General features: G+C 37.6%; 1 protein-coding gene across 4 annotated transcripts in view; it reads left to right on the forward strand.

Annotated features, from left to right (window-relative positions):
- The window catches only part of LOC145668640 (uncharacterized), a 745,356-nt gene that overhangs the window by 342,340 nt on the left and 387,509 nt on the right, over positions 1 to 15,507 (forward strand). The window contains exon 1 of one of the 4 annotated variants that reach the window (XM_081736685.1): positions 12,386 to 12,943. The exons of the other annotated variants lie outside the window; for them this stretch is intronic. The gene's annotated coding sequence lies outside the window, so the exon portion shown is untranslated. Of the gene's footprint in view, positions 1 to 12,385; positions 12,944 to 15,507 lie in introns of those variants that run through there. 4 annotated transcript variants of the gene reach the window in all.

Below are 15,507 nucleotides of genomic sequence, written 5' to 3' on the forward strand. Positions count from 1 at the left end.
TCAAATAAACGGTTAAAAACAAAAATATAGAAAAGAAATCTCGAGAAGCCTCTTCAAAGCCTATAGAGCCAATAGAAGCCTATAGAGTCTGTTTATCACCGGATCCAGTTTGGGGGTCGTCGGATAAATGCATTAATCTAGTATAAATAATCTAGCGAAGTATTATGGTATGCACATTTGATTACTAAGATATGTACAAAATTAAAATCAAATGAAGAGCTTCTCTTTACGACTATACATAAGATTTACTGTTCCTTCTGTCATTTCCTGCATTTTATGATACCTTCATGTCTCATAAAATGTCAAACAGATACCCAAATAGTTAGTATGCTTGCCTTTCATCCGAGTGAAATTTAGTTCAAAACTTGGTGAGGTTCGTCATAACATTTCTTGTCTTCTTCCAGCTCCATTTCGCAATTGGAATTAAGAGTAAGCTCCAATCCAAAATGCCAGATAAAATGGCACTAGGAGTTGATACGCTAAACTCATATTGCCAGATAAAATTAGTAGTACCTGGTCAAAGGTGTAGCACAAGATGGATTAGTTTAGATGTATACTGATCTTAACAGTCTATGTTATTCCAAAGTTCCATCTTTTTATAAATATAACTGTAAGATGATTTTGTCATCCTGCAAGAAAATTCCCGATGAAAAATAAAGAAAAGAGAATAAATAAAATTTAAACTAATCGTCAGAAATCCGTCTCAAAACTAATCAACACCAACTTTTACGCTAATACTAAAGCCAATGATGAATTTAGAGGGTGATCCGAGAGAGGAATTTTTTTTCCGGAACCATAATTATGTTGAGCAAGTCCTCCCATCCCCCATAGGAAATCTGAAATCAGCACTGATTGTAGCATTAGACACTCATCTTCCTAAGTTTTGTTCGAAAAATTACAGTCTAAAGAAAGAATTAGTACCAAGACAATATATCCATTATGAAAATAACTATGTAAATAAAGAAGTAAATAATAAATAATAACTTGGGTTTCCAATTGTCCCGGGTCGGGCAGGCTTAACCAGGAATTTTACGTCTTGTCCTGGAGGACTTTTGTTTCAGTTAAAATTCCGGACTTCAGTCTTCCATATCTTGCATAATGAATATACGCTGCATTGGTTACAAAAATAAATAAATAAAATGCAACTTTCACAATCGCATAATGAATATACGCTGCATTGGTTACAAAAATAAATAAATAAAATGCAACTTTCACAATCGCAAAATCTTCCAAGAAACATACCGATGTAAAAATTCAGCTGAGATAACAACGACTGGTCAGCCTCCAGGAACAGCGGTAATAAGAAAAACAATTGGTGTTTTTATCTTTTCCGTGTGTGCCCATAGAGTTTCTCGTCTTTTTTGCAGTGAGAATCCTTTAGAAACAAGACATTCTTTTATATATATGAAACAAGACATTCTTTTATATATAATACTTTTAGCAGGACTAATTTTTTTTTTAGTCTCTAACCCACTAGGTACGACCCTAATTTTTTAAAAGTGAAACATGCCAATATATTTAGTTCGTTTGTTCAACCCAAGTGCAGTTCGTATATAAAGAATGCCGCCTTCTAAGTGCGGTGGTTCCTGCGATAAATAAGTCATCGTCCGAGGGATCTTGCGGAAAACTAAATGGCCAACCAGAGCCCCCATTTCAAACAATTGACATCCGCTTGTCAACTCCACGTAGAGTCTAGTTATCACAGTTCCAAATGCTGTTCTTTAAGTTAGTGCTCGATTCCCTGTTCCCAAGATCAGCTTCCTTGTTCTTACATTGGTATTAAGAGGTTGCAACACAGCAAGTGCGGTCAAAATAAGAGTGGAGGGAAGAAGAGGTGCTATTGTAAAAATCAGCATGGGAACTTGAAAGACATTTACTAAACTGCACTTCTGTTGAGTAAACCCGCTATATGTATGTAAGAGTGTTTGTGATAATGATGATGATACTTCTATGAAATTTAATTTTTCATGCAATAATGTGTCTCATGTAGTTATAATAATAATAATAATAATAATAATAATAATAATAATAATAATAATAATAATAATAATAATAAAACTAGTGTAATTAATAATGTTTAGAAGTCTAATTTAGGTTGTAATACGTGGTATAAAGTTCTTTTTGACAAATCTTTCTCGTAACAGATTTATTTGTTAAGAACCGAGGCTATGTTCTTCAGTTTTAAACATAAATGATCGTGTACAAACTCAAATGTTTGTCCCGGAATTGGCCAACTAATAGTTGGGAACCCTAATGTCTTCTTAAGGTGTAATACGTATTGTTTAACTGTATTTAAATTTTAGACTTTTTTTTTCGAATTAAAACTCGTTGGTTTAGTTTCATCTTATTATTTTTTCTTCTTTCTTAACTTCTACTTGTGACTAAAAGTTACATGATGTTGCAATGTTCGAGCCGGTGTCTGATTGAAACGCCCCGTCTCGGTTATGCAGAAGTAATCACTAAGAACGGAAATTGTATGCAACAAGATTTTGCATGTTTCGAAAGCTCTTTAGTTCTATTTGTGAACGCCTACCAACGAGTGGTATCAACTTCAATTTTTTGATATGCACCTTGTAGAACGGAAATGGTGCACTGCTCATTTATTTATAATAATAAACATTGGCGTCAACCTTGAAGGTCCTAAGGGAAATTATATCAACTGTATTAATGTGTTATTCAACTTAAAGAGCATATTTTAAAGTTATGAAAGGTAGGATATATTAGTTCAGTATAAATAAGAGTTCTACTCATATCGTCTGCCAGTTTTTTACTGCTGTTCTTGAGATATTAATCTGAATCAGTGGAACACGGTGGCACAATCGTATAGCGTTTACCACATGCATGGGGTCCGTGCATCTCCCGTTTCCTCCCACATTATTATTCAACGAATTATTTCATCATCATTAACTTGCGCTAATCATCGTCTCCCTTAATCTACAGGTCATAATCGTGGGACATTAAACTAAAATATTTCATTTCATTTCATTACTAGACTAATACTACCTAAGACTAAAAACCCATTAGGCGCCTTGTAGGGCTAGATTGCGCTTGCTTAACTGTACATTGTGTAGTCAACATATTGATTGTGAAGATTATTACTTAGCCTTCTAGAGATGAGTTTGCGTTTTATTTCATATAGTTCTGTACCACCGGAAGTTCTACTTTCACCGAGAAACGCGTTAACTATTCATATGCATTAACATAGTATGGAAACTTATACTAAGCATCTATTAGAATAGGTGGCCAATCTCTGGATCATAAAACAATCCAGGTGTTGTAAACACTTATTGTTATTTTAGTTTTTTGAGAGAAGAAGGCTCTTCCTATCATGCAAGAATGAAGTTATGACCTATGCCCAGGGCTGGATCAATTTATCTTTAATCTATCAGGAGACCCGGAGCTGAATATATATATGCAGTGGCGTATTTAGGGGGGGATTCCGGGCTTAAGCCCCCCGAAATCTTACTTACTATAGTAAAGTATATGAAATATCTTGCAGAATTTTTACATTTTCAGGCAAAGCCCCCCCCTCGAAAGTTAGCAAAGCCCCTCCCGAAACAAAATCGTAAATACGCCACTGTATATATGGCCCCTGTTGACTTCACCTAATACTTTCTGTGAAAGTACGGTAGGAAAGTAAGGAAAATGTTTCATATTATTGGTCATATTTTATTTTATGATGATGATTGTATCTTCACGATTCTTTTTTTAGATAGCTAGTTGAGATTTTGATCAGAGTGGAAGACCCTGTCTACCTGGAGGCCCGGGGCTATAGCCCCCCCCCTTAATCCGGCCCTGCCTGCCTATATCCACTTTTAAACGTTTTAGCAACGCCTCTCCTACGTTAGTGGCTAGATGCAACACAACCATGGCTCTTTAACAGACTTAATAACTTTTTTCGCTTGTGTGTATGGAATTCAGTTCAGTGCACCCGTGAGCTACATGTGATTCCAATGGCTTCAGGCTTATGGTACTAATTTGCCTTTAGAAACCATACCAAAGAATGCTGAAACCTGTGAAAAGATCTTATAATACATCTATATACATATTATATTGTGCATGTTCTTGTCCTGCAAGAATTCCTAGTAAATCCTTTTATGCAGCTTTATTCAATATTCAGATGTCTACAAAACTGTCATGTAAATTGGAACATTGGCATTTTTTCTGTCGTCGACAAACAGACTTTTAAGTTTTTAAATTATATATATATATATATATATATATATATATATATATATATATATATATATATATATATATATATATATATACAGTAAGCAAATTGACATATGAACATTGACTTTTGGTAGACAAGGCAGGTTTCAGGCAACAGGTTATCAACAAGCACGCTAATCTTTATTCGAGAATCTTCGAGGGTTGTTTGCCCTCTTCATTGTTTTGAACTTGGAACCAGAGATTTATTTCGGGGAGGGACTTCAAAGCATTTCGGAGAGGTCCAAATTCAATATGAGACAAAAATTATTAAAATTTATAAAATTACCCCGAAAATTAGAATAAATTTACAGAAAAGTAGGGATTTCGGGGTAGGATACAGATGCCCCAGGACCCACCCCCTACGTAAGTTCTGCGTGGGACTATGTCTGTGAATTTCTTATTCAGAAGACAAAATCAAACTGGTAGTCTATGTAAAATTAAATACATATCATGAACCAACTTTGTTCTCTCGTTCCCCTTCCCCACATATTCAAATCCTTTATTCCTATGCACCTGATCATCACATTTAATGTTTATGAATTAGATCTAGTTCTAATGAAATCCAATTCTAAATTCATACATCAAGTTTATTTCTTTAAGCTAATGAGAATATATTGAATGCTGTAAAAGTGAATACCAAATGTTGAAATTGCAATTGATAGCACTGGTACATCAACAGTGCCGGATTTACGTATAAGCTAAACAAGCTATAGCTTAGAGCTGCACTCTCTTGGGAAACCCAAAAGTTAAAGAAAAAACTTAATGTATATTTCCAAAATATAAGAAAAACAATAAATAAAATGAAATATACGTATAGCAACAGCGCTTCATGAAACAAAATGAATTTTTTTAGTTTTATGTCCCACAGTTATGCCGGCTAGGCTAAACGAGAAGGTGATGATGAGCAATGAATGAAATGGTGGAATGAAGAAAGTGGGAGGAAACGGGAGAACCCCGAGGAAACCCACGCACACGATGTTTGTCCACCACAAAGTTCACTTGGCGGGAGCATTGTTTGAACCCGGGACCCCATGCATAGAGGTGAACGCTTTACCACTGAGCCACCGCGGCCCCCACAACAGCGCTTCGTGTTGTGTTGGTTCCTATGGTGTAAGTAATGGGACCCTTTCTCCTAACCTGCTTCCTAAAACATCACTAGTTTCTTCATTTCTCTATGTAGGGTGCTTACGTTCGTCTGGACACATAAAGGAACCCATTATCTTTATTCTAAATCCTGCTCTGTACATCAATAGATATGAAGTCTAATTGTAATTGAAACATTACCACCAACAAAAAATAAAATCATTACTGTGGAGATAAATCATTCCAGAATTACGAAGAATTCTGCGATAACATGCTTTGTAGGGGAACAAAATGCCAAGACTGGCGGTTTCGGCGTTCTCGGATGGTGATGTCGATCATACTGCGGGTGAAACACCCTACTTTAATATGCTGATAAATGTCAGCAACAATTATTATTATTATTATTATTATTATTATTATTATTATTATTATTATTATTATTATTATTATTATTATTATTATTATTATTATTATTATTATTATTAGACAGGTAATTGTTACGTTCACTTCTACCACGTTAAAAGTGATGCGTTACTTTATTACATACGGATGTTTCGCACAAAGTACGATCTACGCCAGGGATAAAAATAGGAGTGGTTCATCGACGTGGGCGAGTTTTTAATATCACTATTATTTATTTAAAAGGTAAGTGAATGATTGCTATTGTGGCATGTGGGCTAGTAAAATTTTTTGCTTATTTGCATCCCTGTCTACACCATTGTACGAGAACGCCGAATCCAGTTTTGGCAGGGTGTTCCTACCGCAAATATATTGTCCCAGAGTTCCCCGTAAATCTAGAACAAAATGGATGATAATTAGAAGAAGGGCCGGACTTAGGGGGGGGGGTGCAAAGGTACACACGTGCATCCCCCTTCGTTGTAAATATACACTACCTAAAGTGAGAAGCTGGCAGTGAATTTTGCAAAAATCAATAGTTTCAGTCAGTTTTCTGAAGGTTGATGGAAAAGGATTCATCGAGAGCAGATATTTAGTGTTTCCAGGGCAGTTCCTCATTCACACCACAGATGTCTAAAGGCACTTAAAAAACGCAAATTAATTAAAATGTACTGCCAGTTATTTGGTGCACCCCCTCAGAAAATCCTGGATCCGGCCCTGATTAGAAGTAAACTATATTAGAAGAATTGTTGAAATACAGAGAGCGAGAGTTAAGGGGAACCCACGAACATGTTGTCTTTCATAAACTCCCTTGGCTTGATATCGAGCCAGCCCCCCTCCCACACACACACCAGAGGTGAGTGCTCTACCACTAAGCCACCGTGCCCCCAATAAAATGCCTTATACCATAGGATACTTTAAATATACTACAAAACCTTCAGTAAACTTGCAGACTTCCAGAATCTAGTTACTCTACGTTACTTTGAAAGAGGTTGTATTAGTGATGTGACCTAGTGCTTGCTGTACCTACAGCAAACGGAAAAACGTCCTCAACTCTTTTTGATTCATACGTCATAGCAGTTAGAATGTTCATTTTCTCACGAACGAAGATTAATTACGTGTTGAAGTTATTCTTAAAAGGAAGAAGATTTACATCTCTTAACAACACGCAATGCGAAACAGGAATCGTGTTTTGCTGTTAATGGTAATTGGTATCCATGTGTGGCGTGTCAATTTCCCTTCTCTAGATGTAAATACATATTGGTAAATAAACCGGATGCCATGCAAAACCTTGGAAAGAAGACGTATACTATTTCATTTATTCTTTTTTAGTGTAAAATATATAGAAAAAATATAGAAAAAAAACTTGTCATTTATACTAGTCAATCTTTGACGTCAAGGAAGACGATCGAGTTAGTTCCGGATTCAAATGGTTGTTAATTTAATTATAACGTAGATCAAAGAAATTATAAAAATACAGTTCTTTCCATCATTTATGTTGATAGTATTTAGATATTTCAATTCTATCTGCGAACATATACCACTTAAATGCTTTCCAGTAAGGTAAATCTTTGTAATATGGGGGCCGCGTTTGCTTATTCGTAGGGCGTTCACCTCTGATACATGGGGTCCTCTGTTGGATTCCAGCTCGCACCAAGTGAATTTTGTGGTCGGCAAACACCGTGTGTGAGGGTTTTCTCGTTTCCTCCCGCTTTCTTTATTCCGCCATTTGATCCATTTCTCATCATCACCGTCCATTTTAGCCTAGCCGGCATAATCGTGGGACATAAAGCTTAAAGATTTAATTTCATTTCATTTTCTTTGTAATTTGGTAGTTATGTGTTTGAGGCGTCCTAATCATACATGCATCCAAATATTTACACAGATTGAAAGCTAAGTTTCAAAATATAGAGGAATGACGGAACTAAGGGGGACCAAAACAAGTAACATAGAAGTTTTATTAGTTGACGTCTGCATCTTCGGCACAGGAGGTCCGAGTTCGATTCCTGGTAGGAGCTCAATGGTTCGGATCCCACGTTAAACTGTAGATTCACGTCTTGTATAGCCTCGGTGCTGAAACGGGCGCTAAACTACAGTCCAACAAATCAATATAGCATTTCATATTACAAACTGACGCCGGGTTGAGTACAAAATGATGCTGGGGAAGAGCATGGTGGCTCAATTGTACAGTGTCCACCTCTAGGACGAGGGGTCCCTGTTTCCATCTCAGGTCATGAGAGTTTGTAGTGGATAACAGGGTGTCCATGTGTTCTTCCGTTTCCATTCTCATTCCACTAATTCTTTCATACTCATTAGTTATCTGTCTCCTTTATCTTACAAGTTACAATGTGGGACGTAACAATATACTGAAACGTTAAGAGGAGTTACTAAACTTTACGGAAGCTTGGCCTTCTAATTCCATCTCCTTTGCTAGGCTTGATACTTACAGTCAAGGATGTTATAAAATAGAGGATCTGTCCATACAACAAAATCCTGAAGCCATACGTCACAGCTTCGCCACACCTACTCTGCCCACTCCGCGCCACTAAGATCGCAATGTTTCGAGCCAACAATCATGGCGGAAGCGAGAATAGCCAATCAGACGTGCTGGTTGAGACGATGGTGCCGGTTGTTTTTTGGCTTCACTAAGTTCATAGGATAAAGATACATATGGACAGATCTGCCACTATCCATGTATTTTTATCCGAATTTTCATGCTTTCAAATCTGATACAAAACACTCTATATATTGGCCTTGATGTTGTATGATTTGGTCTAGATAAATGGCTAATACTATTACGTAAACTATGAGTCACCAATATACTACGTACTAGTTGAAAGTGCAAAGTCCATTGGCTTTGATCAACCAGAAAGAAGTAAGTTATTGAATGGCTTTCTAAGTGAGCTACAATTGTCATTGGTTTGTGTTTACTATCCCTGGCAAGACTCCTAGCTTAAATTATTTACTTGTTAATACGCGAAATTCTAAGTATAGTCCACTTTTAGTTTCAAGTATCGTTTTCACCTTGAGAAAAGAGAAAAGTGACTTTACACTGGCATTTTGTTGTTGACTGTCTATTGACAGGGAGATGAAATCAGTTCGAATTTTGCTCCGATTGATTGATTTTTTTTTCTTCACACAAGATTGTTGAACAGAGGCAAAACAATAATCATAAGAACGCTGAGAAAACTAGTATGGGGGGAGGGGGCGGTAGCTTATCTTTAGAGCGAGTGGTCGCAGATTCCAGGTCCTGTTAGTTTGTGAAATGAAAATGAAATGAAATCTTTAGTTTTACGTCCCACTGTTATGCCGGTTAGGTTAAAGGAGACGGTGATGATGAGTATTGAATGAAGTGGTGAAATGAAGAAAATGGGAGGAAACGGGAGAACCCCGAGAAAACCCACGCACACGGTGTCCTGTTAGTTTGTGCTAGACAACATCACGTCCATGAGTTTTCTGTGACATATATTTCTCCCGCATTCTCATTCCACCAACCGTTTCACCACCATTCGCTTTCATTAATCATCCGTTTCCTTTAACCTAAAGAACATAACCGTGATACGTAAATCTAAAACAAAACAAAACAAAACAAAACAAAACAAAAAAAAAAAACGTTATTTATACGCACCAGAAAAAAAAATGCCAACAATCAACGATATAGCTGGCTTTCCTAGGAAGATGAAAGAGATGCTAGTGTGTCCTTGTGGATGAACGGGTCGGGTTTTTCCTTTGATACGACAAGTGGGTCTCAGCTTGTGCCCTAGATTAAGATACTAATTCCTTAGTCTATGACTATACTGGAGGTCCACATCCCTTATCCGCATATAGCTTGGCTTTCTTGCTGAAAACAAGTCTGAATAATAATAATAATAATAATAATAATAATAATAATAATAATAATAATAATAATAATAATAATAATAATAATAATAATAATAATAATAATAATATAGAGCCCCTCCGTGGCTAAGCGGTTAGCGTACGCGCCTTTGGCGCGGGAATCCCGGGTTCGATTCCCGGCGGGAGCTCATGTGGTTCGGATTCCACGTTAATCAGTAGGTCCACGTCTCATATAGCCTCGCTGCTGAACGGGACGTTAAACTCAAAATCAACTCAACTCAATAATAATAATAATAATACAAATCCTATCAGGCTTGAAGCCTATTTTTTTACTTCGAAATCGATGCTGACTGTTCGAATATCAGAGGACGTCGTATGTTTAAATGTCATGTATGCTAGCCTTACTTTTGCTTCTACAACCCCTCCCACTACCATAATAATAATAGTAACGGTAATGTATTCTAGAACTTTCTTGTAGTTATATGGCCAGCATACGCGCTTTTGACACAACAGATCCGGTTCAATCCACTTTGAGAACTTGATTCGGATTTCTTATGTGAATACAGTATGTGATTTGGATTTGTTGAGTCCATATTTCATATAGCCTCGGTGCTGAAAGGTAATATTAAGCTCCAAGTCAACCAATAACGCGTTCTCCCATCACTGACCAGGCACTACAGTCTCCTTCTTTTCCCTTTAGCTTTTATCATATCTTATCTTATATTCATTATAACACAATGCTGTCTCAAATACTCTCCTAAACCGTTTAACTTAATTTTTTAAAACTATTTTGACGATTGCTCTTATTCCCCAAACGTTTGCTAACACTTTTTTCTTTCTTTTTTTTTTCCCCTCCATCTAGCTAATTTTCTCTATTTTTCGCGGTATCGGGCCGCGATGGCTCAGTGGTAGTGTTCACTTCTGGTGAGTGGGGCCCTTGGTTCGATCCCAGCTCACGCCAAGTGAACTTTGTGGTGGACAAACATCGTTTGCGTGGGTTTTCTAGGCGTTCTACCATTTCCTCCCACTTTCTTCCTTCCACCATTTCCTTCATTTTTCATCATCACCGTCTCCTTTAGCCTAGCCGTCATTATCGTGGGATGTAAAACATTTTTTCCCTTCGCTGTGTCACCGATTCACCATAAAAGAATCGGTGAGATACTGCAATTATGGTGATTCAACTAAGCCCAAGATTGATTTCCAAAGCCAACCTAAAAAAAAAAAAAAAGAAAAAAAAACAGATTTCTAAGTTTCGGCACTAGTTTTAACACGAGGAATATCTTAGTTCTCCTAATGCTGATTTATTTTTCGTCTACCTTATTTTATTTTTTAAGGGCGCACAACAATAACCATTTCGCTTCGAAACCGTGAATACTTATTACCGTACCAAATTTCGTTGGTTGGATTGAAGGTTAGCACTCTCTTCAGCACCGAGGCTAATATGACTTGACTTGATTTTGAGTTTAACGTCCCGTTCAGCAGCGAGGCTATATGAGACGTGGACCTACTGATTAACTTGGAATCCGAACCACATGAGATCCCGTCAGGAATCGAACCCGGGCTTCCCACGCCAAAGGCGCGTACGCTATCCGCTTAGCCACGGAGGAGCTCCGAGGCAAATATGAGACGTAAGTCTACATCTTAACGTGAGATCCGAATCACATATACTCCCACCGAGAATCGCACCTCAGCCTCCTGTGCTAAAGGTGCTTATGCTAGCTAACCATACAACCACAAGGGAGTTCTGCACGTTTAGTATTTGTATCTCTAACAGTCTTGGAGAAAATTGCTAAGGAAAAAACATGTGGATGCGTAAAAAATTGGCTCCACTCAGCTCAATATCATACCCAGTGGCGGCTATAATGACTCCGTACTGTGAAACCATCGCCGAACTTTAGAGCATCCCTTAAGTTATGAAACTCGATTGGCCGTAGGGCTTTGTTTTTAGTAGCTTTGATAATGGAAAAACAATAATTAAATAGAAATGAAATGAAATCATTTCAGTTTAATGTCGCACGATTATGCCCTTTAGGCTGAGAGAGATAATGATAAAAGTGAATGACAGTGAAGAATTGGCGGAATGATAAAGTGGGAGGAAACGAGAGTGTACCGAGAAAATTCACGTTGTCCACCACAAACTTACTTCGCCGGAGATCGAACCAGGGACCCTATGCACCAGAAGTAAGCGCTCTATCACTGAGCCACCGTGCTCTCAAAACATTATTTAAAAAGCAAGGCATTGCTACATAGAAGAGTCAGTGTTTTTTTCTTAAATCTATTAACTCAATATAAGTTTAAGAAAAAAATTGAGTTGATTTTGAATTTAGCGTCCCTTTCAGCAGCTAGGCTACATGGGACGTGGACCTACTAATTAACGTGGAATCCGAACCACATGAGCTCCTACCGGGAAATCGAACCCGGGTATCCTACGCCAAAGACGTGAACACTAACCGCTTAGCCACGAGGTATTAAAAAAAATAACAGTGAAGAACATTTATGTATGATATAAATCAAGATCAAACCGTACTTACATTTGTACTAAACAGATATCGTTTATAAATTTCATTTTTCAACCATACGGTATAATAAAATCTTGTTTTACGTTGTCTTAAAACCAACAATGTCGCGAAAGAGTATTTTCTTTTCCTTCTTACTATAACCACATAAAAAAAAAATACTTATGTTTTTGGCTGATAAGTACGTATTTCATGTATCTACTGTATTCGTATATACACGAGTGTGATGGATCGTGAATGTAGAAAAGCTGGCAACGCAGGCAAAAAAGTCGTCTCACCTGGTTGACGTTTGCGCACGCGTTCTCTGCGCATCCACAGTACCACAGCTGTAGCCTGTTGCATGCGAGAGAGTGTGTTGTCTGTCTCATGGCGCGATAGTTTTGGTTGGCTGGGTCGTTTTGTGTTGTGTGGCGACCGTTGACTGTGGCAATGTATTCATAGTGCGCGCAAGGTTTTTCTGTTTTGTTTATTTTTGAAAAAAACAGAAAGGATTGACCATTATTCAATATGTGATAGAAGGTTATATTTGTAAATAATCTTTTTCTGTATATTATTGTCTTCTTGGTGTTAGTTCAGCGGGGAGTGTGATAGCATATACAACGAACTTTTTTTGTTCTATATTTTGTTTTGGTGCGAGAGATATAAAGGATTAAATTTAACGTTCCTAAGTTCGTTATTCAGAAAGGTGCTTCCAGTTTTGTTTTCGGTGAACATAACATGTGAGTTTTGTGTGCTTTGTACGTACAAGAAAAAAAAAAAAATTGCATTTTGCAGTGAAAGGTTTCTTTCGTTGATTCTTCAAATAACTTATCCGTCTTGTTTTTATTAGCAAGAGTGGAAAAAGATAGCAAAGAAGAATTACTGAAAAAAGGATTTAAGGACGTTCCTTTGAGGTAAGTCATTTTCCCAACCGTATTTCCTTCCTTCGTGTATAATATTAGACAGTTATCTTTAGGGAAAGTGAAGTGCAAGATGCATGTTTCCTGTTTATTTTTCTTGACATACAAGGATTTTCTCGAGTTCATTGGTTATCTACAATTACAAGAACTTACCTTGATTATTTTTTTTTAAATAACCCTGTTTTATATGCAAGTTTAGCATTCGTGACTTTTTTCCTTCCTTTTTGGCAGGTGAAGTAAGCAATATCCGTTAGGTTACATTCAAATAGGAACCTTGGGCACTTGTCACAGTGTTGCATTGCGCAAGTAACTTTACAATCATACTTGGATTAGTTTAATGGCACATTTTCAGAGTTAACAGATGCTAATAATTAATTATGTATCTTTTAATACCTTTCATAATGTGAAATTTCGAGTGTATGCTGCATTAATGGCTTTTTACTTTTCCATAATATTTTAGGCGTACATGAAATAGGAAAATCGACGAAAAATGGGTGGCTATTTCGGAAATCGAACTACTTTGATTATTAATAGGGGTGAAGTGGTAATGCCACTGTTGTGTGTGCTGTTCTGAACAATGATCTGCAGAAGATTTCTATAAGCAGCGCCTGATTTCTACCCCATAGTTTGCACTGTGACGCAGTTGTAGAGCACTTACCTCTGGTGAGTGGGATCCACGGTTCCGATTCCTTGACACAGGTGCGTCAATTAGGGGGGCAGGGAGAGCAATTGATCACTGAGTTTGATTTATATAGATTTTATCAATAGAATGGTAGTAAATCAGTGAAAAACGCGAAAATTTACTTATAGCAAGGGGTCTGCCCCCCCCTCCAAAGCAAAATCTGAAATGACGCTCCTACCTTGGCAACTCATTACCAAAACTCAGTCGAGGGTACCTGGTTGGTGTCCCACGCTTGGTTCATGTTTAGGAATGTCCTGATAGGAGGGCCAATGTGAGACTGCTGCTTACCGATGGATGCCAGCATATTATTCATAGCAAAAGTTCATCACGAAATTAAAAATATCAGGCTGAAAATTAGAAACACTGAAAATGTGTTACTCGTGCAGCTGTGCGTTATAGTATTCGTGAAGTGTGTTGAAATGTTTACAGTACGGATGTTATTAATTTTGACAGGTGTTGTCCATGAGACCCCGAGGCAGCTTTTTCAATAGAAGACGCACACTTTTCGAGAAGAGAAAGGAGTTTGCACACCTTTTCGAGACGGGACGATTCAATTTTGTCTCGCGGGCAATACTAATTTTGACTGTGCCAGTAACTGTTCCGTTTGATATATGTATTTCTGTTTTAAAGGTAGGAGACACGTGGCACCTAATACTCTTTTGATTCAATTTTGGCAAAAGTGTACTTTGAGTAGAACATCTATAGGAACCGATTCACAATAAATAGAAATACCGGTAATCACACTTTCAACAAAAATGGGTCTGACCTTCCTAACCCTAAGCTAACCTGAACCTAGCCTACTTATCCTACCTTACCTTACGAGAGTGCACTCTTACCTAAATTTGTATTTGCTTCCACCATGCAAATGTCGGGATGGTGTCATATTATTAAATAGATTAACACTAGTCTGGTTGGTTCCCATTATGAATCTTTCTTCACGTCCTACTAGGGAAGGTCCTAGAACACAGGTCCCCCCCCCCCATATAGGTTAGTAGCTGGGCTGGTTCGTTTCTGTACCAAAGTTCAATATTTAATTCATACAGTATTGCCGAGCGAGTGAAGGCGGGAAAGAACCCCACAGGGCAAGTTGTTCTCTGTCTTGATTACAGCTAAATAGGAAGGGGGACCTATGTTCTAGAATCTTGCCGTCCTACTAAAGTTTCGATTGTGAAATGTCCTTTTGATCTTACTTAAAACTTAATCAAAATAAGTAAATGAAAGCACATGTGTCAAGGGCAGATAGGTATATTTACCGGCTAGTTAGTAGCACAAAGGTATTTTTTATTATTAATATAGTTTTTTTTCGGGATTGTATGCTCACGAATCTTTGCCCTTCTTAAAAGTTACAAAAAGATACAAAATTAACTAAAAATTAAAAATTACCTCAATAATAGAATAAAGACTTGCAAAACAAATGGGGGAATTGCCAAATATATCTAGGCCAGAGTCGCGTGCATATTATGGATGAGCTATTAAAGACACTTAGTTCCTTATTTTATGCTAGAAGCGTTTGAAATACGCTCTAAGGGTGCATGCTGGAGAACTCCAGTGAGGATCGAAAATTGGAAAGGAATAGGGGGAGGATTGACAATAAGAAGGGCATTATTTGAGAAAAGGTATGTGAAAAAGTAAATGGAGAAGGGGAACTTACTGTTGATGGATTGCATTCGCAACTGATGGCCTGTCTGTCGATAGCGGTGAATTAACTATGATGATCCTATCAGAGAGTGTTCTGAGACGAACTGTTTTCCGGAGAATTTTTGTTAGCTTTATCAAGTTTTACAGGCCATGATGGCTCAGTGGTAGAGCCTTACTTCTGGTGCGTGGGGTCCCTGGTTCGAGCCCCGCCAATATCGTGTCCGTGGGTTTCCTTCCA

The sequence above is a fragment of the Thermobia domestica genome, chromosome 13 (genome assembly GCF_964235325.1).
Source record: "Thermobia domestica chromosome 13, izTheDome1.hap1.1, whole genome shotgun sequence".
NCBI lineage: Eukaryota > Metazoa > Arthropoda > Insecta > Zygentoma > Lepismatidae > Thermobia > Thermobia domestica.